The 22,561-nt window shown below is 38.1% G+C and overlaps 1 long non-coding RNA gene across 1 annotated transcript in view; it reads left to right on the forward strand.

The window, feature by feature from the left end:
* Positions 1-21,925, forward strand: part of LOC144088916 (uncharacterized) — a 43,543-nt gene extending 21,618 nt beyond the window's left edge. The window contains exon 3 of the long non-coding RNA XR_013304957.1: positions 21,836-21,925. This is a non-coding gene — a long non-coding RNA (uncharacterized LOC144088916). The remainder of the gene's footprint in view (positions 1-21,835) is intronic.
* Positions 21,926-22,561: the final 636 nt, after the last annotated feature.

Consider the following 22,561-nt stretch of genomic DNA (forward strand, 5'->3'; position numbering starts at 1 on the left):
CTATAAGGAACGACAGCAATGTACTGTTCCTTTCAAAAACATGCCTTGTCATCTTTTCTAACAATAATACTGCTGGATGCTCTCCCAGCTGTCTTCGGCCCAAAGGTGGGGGACACCCTGAATCGGTGGCCAGCCAATCGCAGGGTAGTTGTAATTCTTACTCTTTTAATTATAACTGGACTCTTGGATCTTAAGACATGCTGCCTTTGGGAAGAAAGACTACTGGTATTATTTGGCAGGAACAAGAGGATAAGCAAGGTTGAAAATAGAGAAGTGATCTAACCAAGTATACGTATATGTATATTTGAAGAACTTACGGTTCAATATAATTCAACACTATAAGAAACAAGTCAAATGAAAACTTTTATTCAGAAGGATTCATTTAAAAAGAGGACATTGTTTCAAATTGATGATGTAATTGGATGTGTGTGTAGATGTATTCTTCAAATTCAGTAGCATTAACCTACATCAGGGGTGGGCAAACTATTCCACAAAGGGCCACAGTGGGTGCAGGTTTTCATTCCAACCTATAAAGAGGTCACCTTTTCACCAATCTGGTGTCCTACAAGTGCAATCTGTGGATTGCAGTCAGGTGCTTCTTGTTTTCTGCAGAAATCTCATTGGTTCAACTGTCTGTGCTATATCGGTTGGAACAAAAACCTGCACCCACAGCGGCCCTCCAGGACCGGTTTGCCCATACCTGACCTACATGGACACTGCAAAGTGGTTACCACAGTACTCTGAAGGGCAGCATTTAAATAAATAATGAAAGGATACCAACCTTAAATAAAGGTAGTGCTCTTGAAGTCCATTATCTTCTTACAAGGAGTAGTACTATTAATCTCTAATAACATGTCCCTGCTAAATGTGAAGTTTAACTGTGAGTGCACCCTGAAGCTGGCACATGGAAATCCTGGAGATATGTGCAGTTGGACATTTTGGCCACCAATGTTCATTTATTTTACTTTTATTCCAACGCAAAAAAAGCACTACATCCTAGTCTATATTTCTTTTAGCCTATTATTTTGACCTATTTTCATTGTCTAAATTGTGAATGGAACTCTAAATATTTCATTTACGTCTGATCATATGAACCCTTTTGAGCAAGAATTGTATTTTTTTAGCCATTGATGTTGCTAGTTGCCCAATCCATTTTGATGAAATAAACGACAAAAATCATTGCTCTTTTGCCTCAAGGAACTTGTATTATATTTGACACACATATTATATTAACCCATAAACATGCACTGTTTGGAAACAAGATTCCTGGAAGTAGAAAACACATTATACACGTGTTTGTACTCTGAGACTGATGGCTCTCGCTACTGTTGAAAAAATAAAGCAGATTTCAACACTTAACATAGATAACCTTTTTAGAGATTAATCCCCTACTCATAAAAAATATTAATGTGTCACCAATGGTCTGAGCTGCCGTGTCTGTCTAGACCACGTGTGTCAAAGTGGCGGCCCGGGGGCCAAATCTGGCCCGCGGCATCATTTTTTGTGGCCCGGGAAAGTAAATCATGAGTGCCGACTTTCTGTTTTAGGGTCAAATTAAAATGAAGTTTATAGATTAAATTTCCTGATTTTCCCCTTTTAAATAAATAATTGTAATTTTTTAATCAATTTTTCCGTGTTTTTAGTTCAAAAATCATTTGGTAAAATCTAAAAATATATTTTTAAAAAGCTAAAATAAACATTGTTTTAGATCTATAAAAAACCGAATATTCAGGGCTTATAATCCAGTTCTATTAATCAATTTATTAAAAAACAAATCTAAATATTATATCTAAAATGGTCCGGCCCACATGAAGTCGAGTTGACGTTAAGATTGTGTATGCATCCTATTGACTGGACGGATGCTTATTTTCTACATTAATATAATGTAATATACACCGCATAATTAAAATGTACAGCATGATTGCATCCTTGTCCTATACTTTTGACTTCCTAAATAAATTTATGTGAGCATTTACACCGTTAGTGCCACTGAAGGGGAGAAATGTGTAATGTTTTCAGAAGCAAACTCTTAGAGTGTAATAGGGAATTAAGTATACCATTATGCTATTAGAGTAATTTGTGGAGCAGTTACATCTTGTCATTTCTGGCCTTTGAACTTTAATTTATGCAACCCCGTTTCCACCAAAAGTTTTTTGGGGCCCCAACCATTTTGTTTGTGCCAGAGGAGTGTATCAGCGTCACACAAGGGCCTTTATTCTTGTCTAAGGCTTTATCAAACTCACAAATTACATTTTTGTGCTTGTGCGTTTATTACTGGAATCCAATATGTCCTCGTATAAATCAGCAATTTAATACACCTCCAGCAATTATTTACATTTGGAAGTTATTGAAGACACACATCTTTTCTCATTTGTTGTTCAAGCTATTGACACTTATTAACCACTGTGAAGCGTGTTCAATAGTCCCGAACGAGGTCTCCAAGCGGTTGTTTTGTGATCAGACTCTGTAATAACAAATAGTCCTATAATTAAAAATTTGAGGCAAGTTGGCAATGACTTGCCATGATGAAATCTTTGCCAATCTTTTGAGATGGAATATTGTTTTCTTGGTGGCAGGAGCCTTTATTGGGCATTCATCAAACGACACAAGAGAGACTTGCAACACTAAAAAAGGAATAATAATTCTAAGACTGTCTTTTTTTTCTTAAATCAGCCTCCAGTCAATGGAGATGGAAAAGAAGAAAAAAGTGTTACTTCAAAATCATGATATTTTCACCAATGTGTGAATAATTGAATCACTGATAGTGTAGTGGTATATTCCCCCGACTTCAGTGCAGTTCCCTGTGACAAAACCTTTCAGGGTTTTTCATTAAATAACATGGAATGCTCTCCGGCACCCCCAAAAACCCTGACCAGTATTAGTGGTATTGAAAGTGGGTGAATTTTAAATTGGTTTGTATATTTGGTAAGCATGAAAACAAGCTTTGTGTGAAGAGTTGTCCGGGTTTGCATGTTCTCCCTGGGCCTGCGTGGGTTTTCTCCGGGTACTCCAGTTTCCTCCCACATTCCAAAGACATGCATGGTAGGCTGATTGGACAGTCTAAATTGCCCCTAGGTAAGAGTCTGAATGTGAATGGTTGTTTGCCTCCTTGTGCCCTGCAATTGGTTGGCCACCAATTCAGGATTTCCCCCCACCTCGTGCCCATCGTCAGCTGGGAAAGGCTTCGCCATGTGAGGTTAAGCAGTTCGGAATAATGAATGAATTAATGAGCAAACTTGTAATACAAATGTATGTTTGAACACATACACATTCATATTTATCTTATTTGTTATCTCAGTGGCACAGATATATCGCTGTGCATGTATATGTGACATGTTAAAATGTTAAGATAGGGAAAAAATTGCAACATCCCCAACATGCGATTGTTAACGGGGTGTAAATCAAACACTCAAAGTGTTTTTTCCCTATTCTGAACATTTTAACATGTCACATATACAAACAGATTCTTCAATCCCTTTCAGCTAATCCTCTCCATTTCCTGTGAATTGTTCAAACATACACTACTGTACAGTCCAACTTGCATATTTATTAAATGCTGTCGCATATTGGATCCATTAATAATTAGTCACTGCAAAGTCATTTGGGTCCTAATTACAGGTAAGGTACATTTCTTCAGTGATCCATCAAATTGACACATACATGTCGCATATGAAATCTAAACAGATGCAGAACATCGTCTGTCATATGTCAATTGGCCTTCTCTTCTTAATGAGATGAGACATTTAAAATGCACATTGTCATCGAGCTGCCTCGTAAATAAAAGTAAAATCTGAATAACAATCAATTATACCTGAATGGTGGTGCTTTCTATGGATATATATTTTAAATTATGAGAAAGTGATCTTAACTAGATATGTCAAATTTCATTACAGTATGTGACATGTTTGTGTTAGAAATCAGCTGTGTGAACAATCCTCATTTAGATGAGTATCAAAATGTAGATCCACAAAAGTCCTGGCTTTTTTGTTACGACCCATGTAATGGTTGCAACTCACAATTTCAGAGAACTTTCTATGTACAATTACTGTTTGTGAGTGATGCTGTTGGGTCATAAAGCAACCTAGATGAGTTTGGTGTGGTGCTGAGCACATAATCATCAGCTGGTCCCTGACTTTTACAGCCTGTCTGAACCTTTGGTACCTCGAGACACTGGTGTTTTATGGTGCCTCTTCTGACATGCAAGGCGGCCAAAACATGATGTTGGTGGGAAAAGCAGTAAAGATTTTGGATTGGATAACTTTTATTCATCCCGTTTTCGGGAAATTTCGTTGTCACAGTAGCACGAGGCTGAGGATGCAGAAATAGGAAAGGCATTTTAGACATAAATGGATAGATAATAAGTAAGTTAATAAATACATTAATAAATATATAAATAAATAAGTGTGTTTCTGAAATATATATATATATATATATATATATATACACACACAAACATATATATATATATACATACATACACATACGTATATAAGCACATATATACATACACATACGTATATAAGCACATATATACATACACATACATATATAAGCACATATATACATACACATACATATATATAAGCACATATATACATAGACATACATATATATAAGCACATATATACATACACATACATATATAAGCACATATATACATACACATACATATATAAGCACATATATACATACACATACATATATAAGCACATATATACATACATACACATACATATATAAGCACATATATACATACATACACACATATATAAGCACATATATACATACATACACATAGGTGTACATGCATGCACACGGTAGGTCTTTACACTCAGCCATTTTTTTTGTTGAAGAGCCTGACAGCTGATAGGAGGAAGGATCTGCGGAAGCGCTCCTTCCTGCAATGAGGGTGCCGCAGTCTATTGCTAAAAGAGCTTCGGAGGGACTCCACAGACTCATGCAAGGGGGGGGAGGTGCTGTTCATGATTTTTTTTGTCATTAGTAATAACAAAATGGTCATTAACATTGGAGAAATCACAAAATTTTTGATTTGGAATTATATGCCAGGAGGAAGGATGGGATTGTGTGGATTCTTTACTGTCCCTATAAATCCAAGAAAAATTTCATGACTTTTAACTTGTGAGTTGGTTGAGTGCATTTGAATCTACAACTTTCGATTTCAGAGAAAAAAAGTTTGGACACTCAGACTGTATGGGGTTGTTGTTACACAGAGAAATTTGAGGCTTCCAATATTCCATTAATGACTGTTTACTGTTTGCTGGAAATTCAGATAGTCTGACCTAGATATAGTGCACACTGATTAAATGTTTTGCCTGAGTTTTTGCTCTAATTCCTGCTCAATTTAGAGCAGTAGCACCAGTTCTAACTCTCTTATTATTTTCATAAAGTGATGAGCGAATGGAGGGCAGCCTCATAACCCAAAATATTACTACATCATGTTCCCGTTGGCAGGTTACAATTTGAAGGATTAGAGGATCATCAGAAATTAAAACGCAGCAGCTGTCTGGACTTTTACATGCCATTAGGCAGAAAATATCCTGTAACTGTGTCAGGCCACCAGAGGCACGCCATTGTCATCATTTTAAAATTCTTCAGTTCATTAGTCCCTTTTTCCCTTAATTTCAGATAGTTACCTGTTGATTTTAGGGCTTTTTAAGGTCAATTCCTGTTGATATAAAGGCATTTCTTTCCATTGGAAATAAATGGGGCCATTGAAAATATAAATGGGGTTTTTGGCCAAATTTTGGGTGATACCGGTAATATGGCATGAGATATTTAAATTTAAAAAATTCAATGTTGTTGTCACTGAAAATTGTTTTTTTGTCGAAAAACCCAGGGTTTTGCTGCTACCTTAAACGTTAGTAGCAGAAGAAATTAGCTTATAAAATGTCACGTTAGGCATTAATTTTCCCTTCCAATGAGGAAAAACAAAAAAATCAGAAGAGGCTTTAAACACTGAACTTGTATCACTTTAACCCTTCCTGGGAGAATGGTCACTACAGTGGACAGTTATTCAAAACTTGGTTATTAACTTAAATATTAGCAATTGTTATTACATTATTTTGTGTTGGATTTGTTCCTCATCATTGTATTTTTTTGTTATTTGCCTTGATCCAAGTGACACCTCAGTACATTTTTTATTGCACTTTGCATGTCATTGATAATGACAGACGTCAAATCCATTTAAAACAGGAAAACTCGTGAATGCCCAGGCTTCAGTGTCATTGGTGATGCTAGTTCATTCATTTGCCCTCTCCCAGTGAAAAAAGATTGGACGTCTAGCACCGTGCAAATTGGCAGACAATGAGAACAATGAGTGCCCTATACGGGTGGAAACATTAATTCATAATTCTTGCATGAAAGGGTTAAAAATCCTTATTTACTTTCATAAAATGCATTTTGAATACGGGAAGACCGGTGGATGAGTGGTAGGTATGAGTGTGAGCGTGAATGGTTGTCCGTCTACCTGTGCCGTGCAATCGGCTGGCCAACAATTCAGGGTGTCAGCTGGGATAGGCTCCAGCACCCCCCGTGACCCTTGTTAGTATAAGCAGTTCAGAAAATGAATGAATGAATACCTCATTGGAAATCAAATACTTCAATCTTGTGTGACAAGTACTTTTATTTCCCTAACATTATAGGCAATGTAAAACTTTGGTGCCGTATCTATGCCTGATCCTCGGTACTCGGACGTTTGGTCGCCGGACTTTTAGTCGCCTGACTTTTGGTTGCCGGACGTTTGGTCGCCCGGAAGTTTATTGATAATTACCATTTAAAATTGTTGCTCAAATTCCCCAAATACAAACTCCTAATTATTATGTAGTCATACTTAATGCCCTATTAATTATTAGGCTAAAGAAAAGCTCCAAATTTCCCACACTTTTATTGTGTTTTGTTGGAGAACTTGTTAAGACCCTGACTGACGTCCCTTCCTAAGAGGACAACTCATGTACATACAAACTTTTGGTCGCCGGACGTTTGGTCGCCGGTTGTTTGGGCCCGGGCGACCAAACGTCGGCGACCAAACGTCCGCGACCAAACGTCCGCGACCAAACGTCCGCGACCAAACGTCCGGCGACAAAAAGTCCGGCGACCAAACGTCCGGTCACGCTGATCCTCCCATGTCAATTGAAGTACCACGATGTAATTTTGAGCTGCAACCTTTATCGGGATGACCACAGTGCTTTCTCATAAACAACTCATAAATCACACATGACGCCTGTCACATAGCGTAGAGGGGATGTTGAGGTCAGGTGACACGAGCCCATGGATTACTGCTGCGGCAGGTCCAGTTTTCATCAAATAACATTCAAGATAATAATCCCATCGAGAATAGTGTGCGTGTGGGAGACAATGTGTCATCATATGATTTTGGAAAGAGAGCTCAATAAAAAAACTATACTACACACCCCTCTTTGATAAGTAAGCTTCTTCCAAAAACAATTTTCAAGATTAAACTAACCTACATGTTATGTAAGGATTGCATTTTGGTTACATTTATTTTGTCATCCCATAATGAAACAGAAAGAAAGAATGATTAGCCTCAGGCACAAGTGTGACTAAAAACTCAGAGGGATTGGTTTTGGAGCAGCACGTGCGCTGCGGGATGACGTTTTGTTTTTAATCCATTGAGGAAAAAGATCCCGGGATTGGAAATGAACAAATCACAGCGCAGGCAGAGGGGAGCACATGTGTCGGGCAGCTGTGACTCTCTGGTGTAACATCTGGAGGCACCAGAGGACATGGCTGTGCGATACTCGGTCCCACGCCGTGGCACATCGTTGAATGAAAAATAATTTATAACCAACACAGAGTTTAGCCATGTAAATCTGACATCATGTACAGTAAGTAGCATATAGTAGCAAATAGAATGTTGATCTATTCAATTGTTAATTATAAAAAAGCACGTAATTTGGAGGGTTAAGACTGTTATTCAATGTTTGTTTAATAAAATATTTTTAGACACAAATAACTAATAAGAGGTTCAGGTTTATTACCACCAGTGTGGACAACTCAACCTGCCGAGCCTGCCGATGAAATTATACTTAACTTGAAGCTGGTAAATGTCAGCCCTGCTGAATTTATTGCTGAGGGGGCTACCATGCAAGTAGATTATTATTTCCCATATAGATTCTAATTAAATATGTGCATACAGTAGTGGTGTGACAGTAGTATATTGATTGGTCGTATATCATGACACTTTGTATCCCACTAATTATACTCCTGTCCAGAATCGATATATCGCTTTAAAAAGATGTCAGTGTTTGATAAAGGAACCAAAAGAACCAAAATTTTCCACCAGAATAGTGTCCACTCCCACTTTTAATATTTTGAATGTCTGTCACTATCAATGGCAGACCATGAGTTAAGAAATACACTCATTTGTTGGAAATAATATTTACAGAAATGTTTCACTGAATTATTCTCCTAGTCTGTGAGGAAGACAAAGTTTTTTGACAGATTGTCCACGATGGAGGAAAGAAAATTTGTGTATTCCATTTAGAAATTATGTATTTATCCTAGCATACGATAGAGCACCAAATGAAGGATGCGTAAAAAGAATATATATTTTTTCCACTAACTACCGGATAAATATTTACACCACTTCCACGACAAGTAACCTTCCTATTATTGCTTTTTATACAATATGTATATTGTAGCACTGGTGTCTACTTATTGGATTGTGGCTCTCTGTACACCAGATAATGAATAGCAACCATTAACTTTTCATCTGCTTTTATATTTCATCATTTGTGCAATTTATTCGACTTTTTTAATTTCCCTGCTTTTTGTCAGTCGTCTGTTTTGAGAATTGCCAGACAACAACTCAAACATTATGGATGGATACTTTGTCTCAATCTTAACATACATGAACAACTTCCCTCAGCGTGTATCAATGTAAAAACCACAAGGTCAAAAAACCCTTAGTAATTTAAATATCTTCTCAATGATTATGCCTTTAGCTGCAAAAACATGACACATACTGCCACACTTCTAGTTGGTGGTTTCTTTGGAAACCGTTCAGAAATCTCATGGTCATCCTCTATCCAGGAACAGCTGATGCTTTGAACTCAGCTCTTCAGGGAGCCTCACCATGCACATAGAACCCGGAGGCCAACGCCTCACTACAATGAATTCATGAATAATCACAATTTGAAGGGTCTCCGGCAGACAAAATGCAATCAGATCAGCTTTGTATCCTTGACCTTCAACAGCATGGGAGAAAAATCAGACAAAGGCGAGACAAAGGAACAGTACAGAACATTGCATTACTCAATATTATAATTTAAAACAGAAGAAATTCCATAGGATTTTGCGCAAAGTGAAGTGAAATTGTCTGCATTCTTTAAAGATTTACCAAAAGTTTAAAGAAACATTTACATTAAATTTCTAAACACCTTTCAATCTGTTATGAAATTATATTCTGACCATTGACTGATGAGATTTTATAACAAAAAAATGAAGTACAGTAATACCTTGAGATACGATCTTAATGCGTTCCGGGACCGAGCTTGTATGTCAATTTACTCGTATCTCAAATCAATGTTTCCCATAGAAATAAATTAAATACAAATTAATTCGTTCCCACCCTCTGAAAAAACACCAAAAAACAGGATATTACAATGAGAAAACATTTTTATTGGTTCTAATTCACCATCTATACTCACAAAGTAACATATAACTATCTAGTGATTATGATGTTCAATACTAAATTTTGACATTATTCAGTACAACGCGAAGTGCATGGAGGAGAAAGAGAGAGAGAGAGAGACGACAACACGCTCGTAACATAACATAAACATAAATTTAATTTAAATGAAGGATTCTGGTGGTGTTGAAGGCTCCTCTTTTTCAGATGCTCACTTTGCTTTTAAATTCATGTAAATTGCGCAGGCTTTTTTGCATATTATCGACTCGCTCACGCTATCTCCCGCTAACTGTTTATCTTTTATCCATATTAAAAGAAGGCTCTCCGTCTGATGGTGTAATGTTTCATTCGCCTGACATCGGTGCGCGCAGTTGCGGGCTCGATTCCCTTTGGTGGTGGTGCGATTATGAGTCCGAATGGTCGTTCGTCTCTCTATGTGTCTTGCGACTGACTCGCGACCAGTCTAGGGTGTAGTCTGCCTTTCGCCCAAAATCAGCTGATGGGAACTGGACCAATACATTGTGTAGTTTAATTGAGTGTTAGTGTTCTGGTTTTCACACATTCATTGATCTTCTGTTCCATGCATCCTCGTAAGGGTTGCTGGAGCCCATCCCAGTTGATTTCGGGCGAAAGGCAGACTACACCCTAGACTGGTCGCGAGTCAGTCGCAGGGGTACCCGGACGTTTCGTCGACGGACTATTGGTCGACGAAACGTCCGTTTGACGAAGTGTCCGTCGACCAAACGTCCATTCGACGAAACGTCCGGGGACGAAGTGTCCATCGACCAAGTGTCCATCGACCAAGTGTCCATCGACCAAGTGTCCGTCGACGAAACGTCCGGTCACGCCCATTATATACTGTAGTTTTAGTCATCACTGAAATGTATGACAGCAACAACAACAACAGAAAAAGAAATACTACTCCTCAATTTTGAAGCCTATCATCAAAAGTTTCCAACTAAATTTATACTAATGTAGAGCCACAGATGTTCTTTTGAAACTTAACTTTTCACATTCTTCACTAACATATTTGCTGTACGTTACCAAGGCCTGGCCTTTAAGACAGTTTTGCTTAAACTAATTCTATGCAATAAATTAGTTTTCGATTGTACAACTGGGTTGGTATGTGGCAAGCAATTAATCTGAACATTGAATGTGGATACAATGAATCAGCCAAGAATAAGAAAAAAAAGACATCCTGTGCACAGAATGTACGAAAATATATTGAATTTATGTCTTTAAAGTAGCAAGTGCAAAAACACGACTCCTAATTGAGCTGTAAGTACTTTTTGCTGTAGCATTGATTTGGTTCCAAGGAACAGAGTTTGTGGGAAGCAGAAAGCTAACAGTAAATTAAACGAACACGGCCTTTATACACAATCTATTGGGCCATTTAACTCCACCAAGGTGAAAAGACACTTTAATTAAAACATTTCAAGTTGAAGGTCAGTAGAAATATGAAAATGCATCGATTATATCAAAAATCCTGTTAGTGGGCTCAATGTTGTCTGATTTCTAGATAGTGGAAGTATAGTATTGTTACTTTTCAGGGCCGGAACGGGGGGCGTTTTCCCCCGGTGCCTAGGCTTTTCGGGGGTCCAGGGGGGACATGGGAGGGGCTAAAAAGCAGGGTGTACATTGTGCTTTATCAGTGGGCCTCACTTTGCAATGAATGTTCATTAGCTCACAATGGATTGGCTGTCTACTGCTGAAAAAGGCCTTGAGCAAGTTAAATGAGTGGAATAAAAGTTTAATTTATGCATGGAAGTTTATAATCATGTGAGATGAACTTTCTATATTTTGTATGTTAAAAGATTTGGTGTTCAAGGTCTAAGTCCACTTATTCACTTAAATTTTATTATGTGCTTCTATGGTTGTTGTTTTTTTAATTGGTAGAATTAGTTCCCCATCTGTCTGGCTTTTATTATCCCTATAAGTTTATATTCCAGAGAGCTCTGGCAAACCCTAAAACTAACTGAGATTTCAAACGTTTATAACAAGTATCATTTTCCTACTTTAGTGAAACCCTTTTCAGAAGCACAGTCCAATCAAGTTTAGACGATCGTTATTGATGAAAGTAGTTTTCTGGGACATTTGGAGTATTAGAAAAGTAGACATTCTTGCAAAGGACTGGTTGATGTTAAGAAAAAATAGGAGGATAGATAGCATTTTGAAATGTTCTTGTCATTTGGTTCCTCCTGTTGCATAACCTATGAAGTTTTATGTAGCACACTTTTGTCTTTCTGAGTGGTCACGTGTTTTGTCACTTGGGTCCCACCTGCACATTTTTTCGAACGCTACTTTCCCCAAGCACTTTCATTTTAGAATTCGGATCAGCTCCTTAGAAGCCACTGTTTCGTATCTCTGCTGTGTCTTCCACTTGATCCTCCTAACTCCTCTCCATAGAAAACATCTAAAATACAATACGCTGCAGTGCTGTTAAAATGTAAATTTATTCCAAAGAATTTGATCTGCAAGTGTCTACTGTTTTAAAATAACGCATATACTAATGGTTTATATTTTTGGTTTTTATTTGTGATTTAAATGACAAAGAGGCAGACTTGTAGCATTGTTTCAATTGTCCTATGTTCCAGCTTGAAGATCTCTAGATTCAGATGTTGAGATTCCAGATATGCTAACTAGGAGCAATTTAGACTGTTGAACCAGCACTACATGCATGTCTTTGGGATGTGGGAGGAAACTGGAGTACCTGGAAAAAACCCACATAAGCCCAGGGAGAACATCCAAATTCCACACAGTGAGGACCAACCTGGGATCAAACCCTTGACCCGAGAACTGCGAGGCCGATACGACAACCACATGTCCACCAGGCCACCACACTCTATTTAATTCACCCAAAAAGTTGTTCATGAAACAAGTGTCCATAAAATTACAAAAAATAAACAGTCAATGATTTTAGAAAAAAATAGGGTTATAGAATCCTCTCTAGCAAGGCAAATACAATTAAAATAACAAAAAAAGCAGATTTCTTTTTCCTGTCCTGATAAAAATCACAAGACACATGCCAAATTTACAAATGAATGCCTGCATTTTCTCAACTGAATCAGAAATTCTAAATATGAATGTTGTTAGAAAAATATTTCAAATTAAATAGTTAACTCTGAGAATCAAGATCCAATACAATACACATTTTTTGGGCCACTTATCTACTGTAGGTTGATTCAATTTTTAAACACATAGTATGGGTTGAGGTATAAGCTACAAATTGCACTGCATAAAGGTAGCTCCAGTGGTGAATTATTCATGATAAGTGATCTCTGTCTTAAGAACAGAGATGAGGCTCTTCTAGAGGTTCTTTGTGTTGTAAAAGTTTCTGCAAAATCACAACTTTCTTTAGCAGTGACAGTAAAATGTCAAAAAATTCAAGAGATTGATAACAAAACAAAATGGAGGAACTATAAGAATTCTGATACATATATCTTGTTCAAACATCTTTATAATCTCAATTTAAGTGGATCTGTGTGGAGTTTGCATGTTTGCACGATTCAGGGTGTCCCCTGCCTCTGACCCGAAGTCAGCTGGGATAGGCTCCAGTAGCCCCCGCCACCATAGAGAGAATAAAGTGGTTCAGAAAATGAATAAAGGTGATCAAACCGTGATGATTATTTATTATTCTTGCATACTATGCAACTCTAGCGGACCAGCACGGCTTAAGGTGTCTAGATGCTTCTTGGGGATCAACCCAACCCATCTTGCATTTTAGTCCAAGGCTATTAAGTGTTTTGAAGCCCACCATTAAGACTTTATAGTCCATCCTTGGACTCATCGGAAGCGAGTGCTGTGATTTCATAACAGATGTAATATGGTCCATTTTCCTTTGTAATTGTGACGACTCTGGCAGCAGTATTCTGGATTGGCTCCAACATACATATTGATTTTTATGTTAAGAACCCAAAACCCAGCATAACTGTAACTTTCAAAGAAACTAAGGCAAGGTTCACCTCTTATCATTGACCTTTCCTTTTTTGCCCAAAAATTATTACCTCTGTCTTTCCTACATTTAGCTGGTACGGTCTAGTCTAAAACATTCTAGTACTATTATTTAATGCTATAGCAAAGATCAAATATTTAGTATTTGCTGTTACTCACTTACATCAAAAAGGTAACAAAAAAAATCTGCTGAAACACATTTATGTTTATCACACTTAGGTATCCAACAACAACATGACTTTGCTGCTATCTCTGCATTGCTTTGCATACTGTATGCTTGAACATTTTCCCTGGAGTCATTTTATATACAAGTGTACTGCATTTGGTACCACATTGCTGATATGAATAATGTGTGCTTAGCTATTGCCATAATTAAATCCTATAATTGAAACCGCTGGGATTATGGTTTTGTTCTTCACTCTAATCATCGTTTGCTGCTATACATCACCTGCATGACAAAGATTATCATCGAGCAGGCTTTATTCTGCTGAGTGTGGTGTTGCTCTGTTAGTCATTTAAGAGTGACGTCTCAGGGGGTTCATGCCAAAGTCTTAATTTGTCCCTATTTGCAGTCTCTTGGCTGGGAGGTAACACCTTCCAGCTTTCGCTTTATTAACTGCCATTGACGGAAATAGACTTCCAATCCGTTTAGACTCAAAGGTGCAAACGGCGATGGTTTGACTGCAGTCAAATTAGATCGGCATTCATCGCCGTCATTTGGAGTGAAACTTGATCAATCGATGCCACTTGTCCCAATTGAAACGTGACCGGACGTTTCATCGAAAGACGTTTGGTCCCCGGACGTTTGGTCCCCGGACGTTTGGTCGACCGGACGTTTGGCCGACCGGACGTTTGGTCGACCGGACGTTTGGTCGACCGGACGTTTGGTCGACCGGACGTTTGGTCGACCGGACGTTTGGTCGACCGGACGTTTGGTCGACCGGACGTTTGGTAGAACGGACATTTGGTCGACCGGACGTTTGGTAGAACAGACGTTTGGTAGAACGGACGTTTGGTAGAACGGACGTCTGGTCGCCGGGTTCGCTCGCTGTCAAATTATGACAGAGAGTTTACTGTTGATATTTTGATATTAGATATTTAGATATTAAACTATCTCTCTCTCTCTTTCTCTCTCATGATTATAATTTTGAGAGCTGGTTTCAACAGTAACAACCCAGCGACCAAACGTCCGTTCTACCAAATGTTCATTCTACCAAACGTCCGTTCTACCAAACGTCCGGTCGACCAAACGTCCGGTCGACCAAACGTCCGGTCGACCAAACGTCCGGTCGACCAAACGTCCGGGGACCAAACGTCTTTCGACGAAACGTCCGAGTACCCAGTTGAAATGAATTGGATATAGATTCTATTATTTTCAATGGCAGTGAATGAGTTAATATGATCTTTCACCCACTACTCAGACACAAGTATTATTACGTAGATACATGAATAAACATGTATCAATTTACCCCTTTTTAAGTTTTGCATAATACAGATACTTTCACATTTATTGTGCAGAAATCACAATGCAATGCAAGTTCATCTTCACGCAACACTAATTGTTTAGTTTAAACGACCTAAAAGATGCTTGCTGTAATATAATAGATATGCAAATTAGGAATTTCTTAGAACTATGACATCGGAGAAAATAACGTTTAAACACAAAAAAACAATTGACACGTGGTGACATTTTGGGATGAATTCTATGGAAATAGTCACAAACCAGATGAAATTAAAGTCCTATAGCAAAATTGACAAATTTACAGCCAGATGAGTAGAACAAAATACACAACATTCTTCTTTTCATATATTGTTTTCTGTTTGGGCAAAATCAGTATATAAGCGACTATAGTAAATGTGACCTACATGTAAACATTTCCATTGCAATAGCCCAATAATGTTTTAAAATACTTGAATTTGATTGCTTTTCTAACTTTCTTGAAATCTTGGCTTTTATTGTTCTCAACTTTTAAACAGCAGAAAAATGACATTTTGTTGTTTTTCACATTTTTGCACTTGTGCAAAAAAAATCCAATTCCGTTAAATACTTAGTGCAGATGTGATCACAACTTTTATCCATCTAGCATACTATTATTCAAAGTGTAGGTGTACTGTATGAACAAGTTTCACCCATTTCTTTTTTATCTGACACAGCTTTGAAGCCTCAGTCATCAAAAACCTCAGTCAATGCTGCCTTTGTATTTTGCAGGTGTGTTTTCTGATGATACACAGTGACGTACATTCGGTTGTTGTTGTCAGGTCTGAGTAGTTTGAGTGACAAAAACAAGAACCGTTTTAAGTGTCTTTCTCAATATAATGCCTGTTATGCAAAAAAATCAAATTTAAAACTGATAAGACTCCTACAATATTGTGCCTTATCATCTATAACCAACAATTAAATTGAGAGTTTTATCACTGAAAGCATTAATTCTAATTAGTTAAAATGCCTATGGACTTTTAAAGCCTACAGTACTTTGTCATTGATGATGAAATTGCAAAAGGAATCAGTAACCTCAAACGGATCTTGCTGCTGTGTTAATTTAAATAAATAAACATTAGTGAAATAGGCCTGTAACAAAAATAACATGAATTATAAGTGAAATTATTACCATGGTATTTTAAGTAGTTTTTACCCCCTGAATATCAAAACAAAAGCCAATACTCACAAGATATGACTTGGCTTTTACAGAGAACTGAGGTTGTACTTTATTTGACAGTAAAATAAAGTTTTAAAAGACTTCATGATAGCAGTTATCATTATCACACACCCAAATTTCAACACATCTGTTAATGAAACAACAAAGTGTGTTTTACATACATCCACATTGTGAGTTAAGAATATATGTATATATAACACTGCCAGAGATCAATGAATTTTGTCTTATTGGAGGATCATGTGCTTTTTTTGGCTTAATCCTGTAACTCAATATTAAATTCTCTTGCTTGCTTTATCTTTTGTGCATCGGTTAAACTTGTCTAACTTATCGGACATTACTTTGTTCGGTTTAAGTTTTACAGCAGGCTTGGTGCTGTAGTACTATTTAGTTATTTTCCAGTTCAAATTCAGTGGTTTACCAAAATACACACTTTGAAATAGACTGAAAAGAAGAAACATCAACTTTGCATATTTTATGGGGAAAGGCCCATTTGAAAATGACTGTTGGCTGTGCTTGGTTTTCCCTATATTTTAAAGTGGGACAAGAACGGGATCTCTGTGGTTTTAGCTTTATATCTCTCACATGCTCTGTGTTGAGCCTGCCTTACTTTACTGTTGGCACTAAATCCCTCAAGTCCACTTACCATCGTAATCTGTCTGCTCAGGGTGGCAGTCAAGTCCTGCAGTTCCCGTGTTCTTTTCCACTTCTCACCAATGTTTGATTATATATATGTATCTATATCTCTCTCTCTCTATATATATATATATATATATATATATATATATATATATATATATATATATATATATATATATATATATATATATATATATATATATATATGTTTATCAATATTGGTTTCCTCTAGTTTCCTTTTCTCTTTTCTCTATTATAGCTTCTAGTCCAACCTGTACAGTATGTGTATATAGACTTATTGTTAATTGCTTAAACATTTGATGCAGTGTGTGTCTGTGTGTGTGTTGGTGGTGAACTAAGAGGCAATTGCCAGTCTCATCAGTAAATGTCAGGTGCCCTTATGTTGTGAGGATCGACAGAAAAATTTGCATTTCATGATTTCACCTGGAAAAAAATTCAGCCAAGTCAAAAATTCCTGTAATTTCTTTTTCTTTTTGCCAGGACCATTTTTCCATGAAAAATTTAATGACTCATCTTTAGGATTTGTCTCCCCCCTGCCGCAATACAAGATTTTACCAATACAGTATTATCTTAAAATCCATAGATTTCCAAGAAAACCCAAAGAATCGCCTTTCACGTGGAATCCAATAAAAATTGTTAAATCGGACCCCATGCTTCTTTCTTTGCCTCCTTTTTTCCTCGGGACACCAGCATTATTGATATCCATCCCCTGTTGAGTTGCAGATGTGGCTGTGGCTACATACACATCAGCGGGGGACAAGCGGAGGTTTGTGCTCTGAGACAGACATCCGCAACTGCTCACTCTCATGTTCTGCATTACGGAACAATGAGCATGTCCTTTTGCTTTGTGGTCTTACTTTAAATCCTACTGCGCCACTGGGGCGTGGAGCTTTGTCATGACTCTCTACACAGTTATCCAGAGAGAAAGTGCCTGCAGAGATTGACAACGCTCTTGTCATATTCATTCATTATTGATTCAACTGACATGAGTGTGTGGAGTGTCAAAGAGGTTATAAAAAGTAAGAAAATGCTATGTTCAGACGTGGCAAGACACAAGAATACCATCTGCTTAAAGCATTTTCAACTTAGTGACTAGTTAATGAAAATTGCTTGAAATATTAGGTGAAGTCCAAGCCCAAGTATGAGGTTGCCTGGTTGCCTCAATAATTTACTAATGGCAACTTACTTCCTGCCTCCTCTGAGTGTTTGCTGTTCCTGCGATTTGCAAAATCCACTGGGGGTTACTGCAGTTCTTTTTGTATACGACGTCTGCCTGGATTCATATGCTCTATCAAGAAGTACAAGCTAAAGACTAACTTCACACTTAGTGGAAATTGGTTGAATAAACACCCCATGGGCGAGTGGTTAGTGTGTCGGCCCAAAAGTTCTGGGATCGAGTGTTCAAGCCTAGTTTTGGACCTCCCTGTGGAGAGTTTGCATGGTCTCCCCGGGCTTGCACCGGTTTTCTTTGGGTACTGTGATTTCTCCCCACATCACCAAAACATGCATGGTAGGCTGATTGAACTCTCAAAATTGCCCCTCAGTATGAGTGAGAGCGTAAATGTTTTCCCCCAATGTGCCCTGCGATTGGCTGGCCACCAATTCGGTACTCGGACGTTTCGTCGAAAGACGTTTGGTCCCCGGACGTTTGGTCGACCGGACGTTTGTTCGACCGGACGTTTGGTCGACCGGACGTTTGGTCGACCGGACGTTTGGTCGACCGGACGTTTGGTCGACCGGACGTTTGGTCGACCGGACGTTTGGTCGACCGGACGTTTGGTCGACCGGACGTTTGGTCGACCGGACGTTTGGTCGACCGGACGTTTGGTCGACCGGACGTTTGGTAGAACGGACGTTTGGTAGAACGGACGTTTGGTAGAACGGACGTTTGGTAGAACGGACGTTTGGTCGCCGGGTTGTTACTGTTGAAACCAGCTCTCAAAATTATAATCATGAGAGAGAGAGAGAGAGTGAGTTTAATATCTAAATATCTAATATCAAAATATCAACAGTAAACTCTGTCATAATTTGACCGCGAGCGAACCCGGCGACCAAACGTCCATTCTACCAAACGTCTTTTCTACCAAACGTCCGTTCTACCAAACGTCCGTTCTACCAAACGTCCGGTCGACCAAACGTCCGGTCGACCAAACGTCCGGTCGACCAAACGTCCGGTCGACCAAAAGTCCGGGGACCAAACGTCTTTCGACGAAACGTCCGGTCACGCACCAATTCAGGCTGTCCCCTGCCTGGTGCCTATCGTTGGCTGGGATAGGCTCCAGCACCCCCCGCAACCCTTGTGAGTATAAACGGTACAGAACATGAATGAATGAATGAAAGTTGAATACGTTGAATACGTTTCGGACCTTCCTGTGTGGAGCATGTTCTCCCCAGGTTTGTGTGGGATTTCTCCAGGTAATCCGGATTCCTCCCACGTCGCTAAAACATGCAGGGTAGGGTTTTTTTTTTTTTCTCCTTTTTGCCATATGTGAGCCATTTGGTCACATTTGTCAGATTTGGAATCATCGGCTTACACGTGGCATCCGATCCACATACAATACATGTCTCTTCAGCTGACTATCATCCTTTTGGAGTATACCGAGGATTGCTGACAACATAGAGCTTTGGACAAGAAACATCAATCTCAAAGTCCCATTGGACCAAATTTGACAATGTCAATGTTATTGCCACGGTCACCATCAATCACTTTATTCAATGTTACATAGCTCCTACAAAAATGATAAGAAATACGCTTTTAACAAAAGCAGTTCAAAGTCGACATGATACAGCTATTCAGACTACATCGAAACCAGCTGAATACAGCAGTCAGCAGGAAATATAGGCATGCTGCGACCTAAAGTGTCTCTGCTGCATGCAGCATGACCCAGCAATAGCAGAAGAAAAAAAGAAATTCCCAATCACGTGCAAGTTGCTGACCTATGTATTTTTATTTGAATGTATTTGATTTTTTTTTAAATCTAAAACTGCATGTAAATGAATTTCATATTTGAGCACATTTCTGGAATTACTGCTAACTCCAAAATGTGTTTTATGTACACAGTATGTTTTGGCTTTTCTGTATACTATTGGATACTGTGGTTATTTGTTATGTATTTCCTAAATCTCTTTTTATGTGTCTTCATTAAAAAATTTAATAAAGTCTTACCTATTCTCCTCCTCCAGTGTGATGTAGCATGGATTGAATTTTGTGTTAGGCTTTAGCACCTCTCAGTGGAAATCTATGCATCTTGCAAAACCTTAAGGGGATCTATTTTATCGGTAGAATCTAATAATAAATTTGCTTTTGTAAGTTATCTCACAGCTCTGGAGTCCTGGGTTCAAATCCAGGTCACGTCCATCTGTGTGGAGTTTGCATGTTCTCCCCGGGCCTGTGTGGGTTTCCTCCAGGTACTCCGGTTTGATTGGACACTCTAAATTGCCCATAGGCGTGAGCGTGAATGGTTGTTTGTCTCCTTGGCTGGCCACCGATTAAGGGTGTCCTACCGCCTCTGGCTCGGAGACAGCTGGGAATGGCTCCAGCACCCCTCATGACCCTAATAAAGCGGTTCAGAAAATGAGATGAGATAAGAAGTTATCTCATCTTTCTTTTTTCTCATCCTTCTAACAACAATTAATTACAAGACACTATCGAACTGTTGAGAAACGGGTATAGCAAAGTTATCATTCAGATTTTTTTTTTGTAAATTATGTATGCTCCGAAAGCACTATGTTCAATTACAGGGAAAAGATTACAGAATAACGCTTTTTCTTACTTGCTAAATTATTTAAAAGGATCTTTTCTTGCATGGTGTTTATCTAGTCTAGACACCATATAATAAGAAAAGAGCTACAAGTTAGGTTTGACAAGAAAAGCTCAACACTGTATAAACACAACTCACAGTCTGGAATACTTGTTGCCGGGGTGAATTATCAGGACAAATACAACCTTGCCAAGTTAATTTACCATGAATTGACCTCCTCTAATGTTTTAATTCAATTCAAGAATGAAATGTAATGAGCATTGCCTTTGAATCTGCGCAAGGCCAAAAGAGAAGTTACAATGCTTCCTGAAGGTAACTTGAGAGCCACACACTTAAGACTCCTATTATAAGCAGGTACCCTCTATCCAATCACAAGTGATGCTGTCACATGATCAATGCTTCTGTTACTTAATAAAGGTCTTGACAGTAAACAGAGGAGGAGATGAATGATAGCTTAGTCTTCTGTCTCCTTTTTATTATTGCACGTATGCTAGTCATGTCTTCAACGTGAAACCCTACTCAGTCACCTCCTCCATCAGGCGTGCCACTCTGGAATTGCCATTGGCTGCTGAGATAAAATTAGCATATTGACCCCTGTGTAATGTACCCTGGGAATATTTTGTTTTGACTTTGCCTTATTGGGCAAAATATGTGTACACTACAAAAACGAGGTCATCGTTCGGACCAGGCTGTTAACACTTATTCACCATGTTACCTCAAAAGTAGGCTACTGCTTATAAGCCACTGTCATAAAATTTGAGAACATGCGTAACTGTAGCTTGAAGTCATGTTTGGTGCCTTATAGAGTACAGGATTGAATGATTATTTTCTATAGCCAAATAAAGAAAACATTAAAACCACTAGAAAATGTGTCTAACCACAAATCACGTTATCATTACTGTTATTATTATTATTGTTGTTGTTGTTATAATAATAATTATCATTATTATTATTATTACTGTGATTATTATTATTATTACATTTATTATTAATATTATTGCATTTTTTATTATTACATATATTATTATTATTACATTTATTATTATTATTGCATTTATTATTATTACTATTACATTTATTATTATCATTGCATTTATTATTATTACATTTATTATTACATTTATTTATTTCTGATTTAGGTCCGCCTCACAGTTCTAAGATCGAGGGTTCAATCCCTGGTGGGTTCCGACCTTCCTGTGGGGAGTCTTCATGTTCTCCCCGGGCCTATGTGAGTTTTCTCTGCATACATCAACACATCCCCAAAAGATGTATGGTAAACGGATTAAACATTCTAAATTGTCCCCTAGATGTGAGTGTGAATGGTTGTTTGACTCTGTGTGTCCTGCGTTTGGCTGGCCACCAATTCTGTGTGTCCCCCACCTACACAAGTTGACCAGCTCATCCACCTCCAAAACTCAGGATAATCAGTACAAAAAATTAATGAATAAATGGCCCCTAAATATTGGTTATTTGCGCGTGTGGGAGAAGCTGGGCATTTTCCTTGTTTCCTCTAGTGCATAGGTGGAATACAGTAGTTACTTATTTTGTGGCATATAAATAATAAACCACATTCGTCAAAGTGCCGGCCCGGGGGCCAAATCTGGCCCGCCGCATCATTTTGTGTGGCCCGAGAAAGTAAAACATGAGTGCCTACTTTCTGTTTTAGGATCAAATTCAAATGATTATAGATATACATTTCCTGATTTTCCCCTTTTTAAAATCAATCATTGCAATATTTTCAATCCATTTTTTTTCTTTTGTGTTTTTAGTTCAAAAAGCATTTTGTAAAATCTAAAATTAAATATACAAATATTTTCCGTTTTCCACTTAAAAAAATATTTTGTTTCCATTTGAAATAAAAAAGA

The sequence above is a fragment of the Stigmatopora argus genome, chromosome 14, assembly GCF_051989625.1.
Source record: "Stigmatopora argus isolate UIUO_Sarg chromosome 14, RoL_Sarg_1.0, whole genome shotgun sequence".
In the NCBI taxonomy this organism is placed as follows: Eukaryota; Metazoa; Chordata; class Actinopteri; order Syngnathiformes; family Syngnathidae; genus Stigmatopora; species Stigmatopora argus.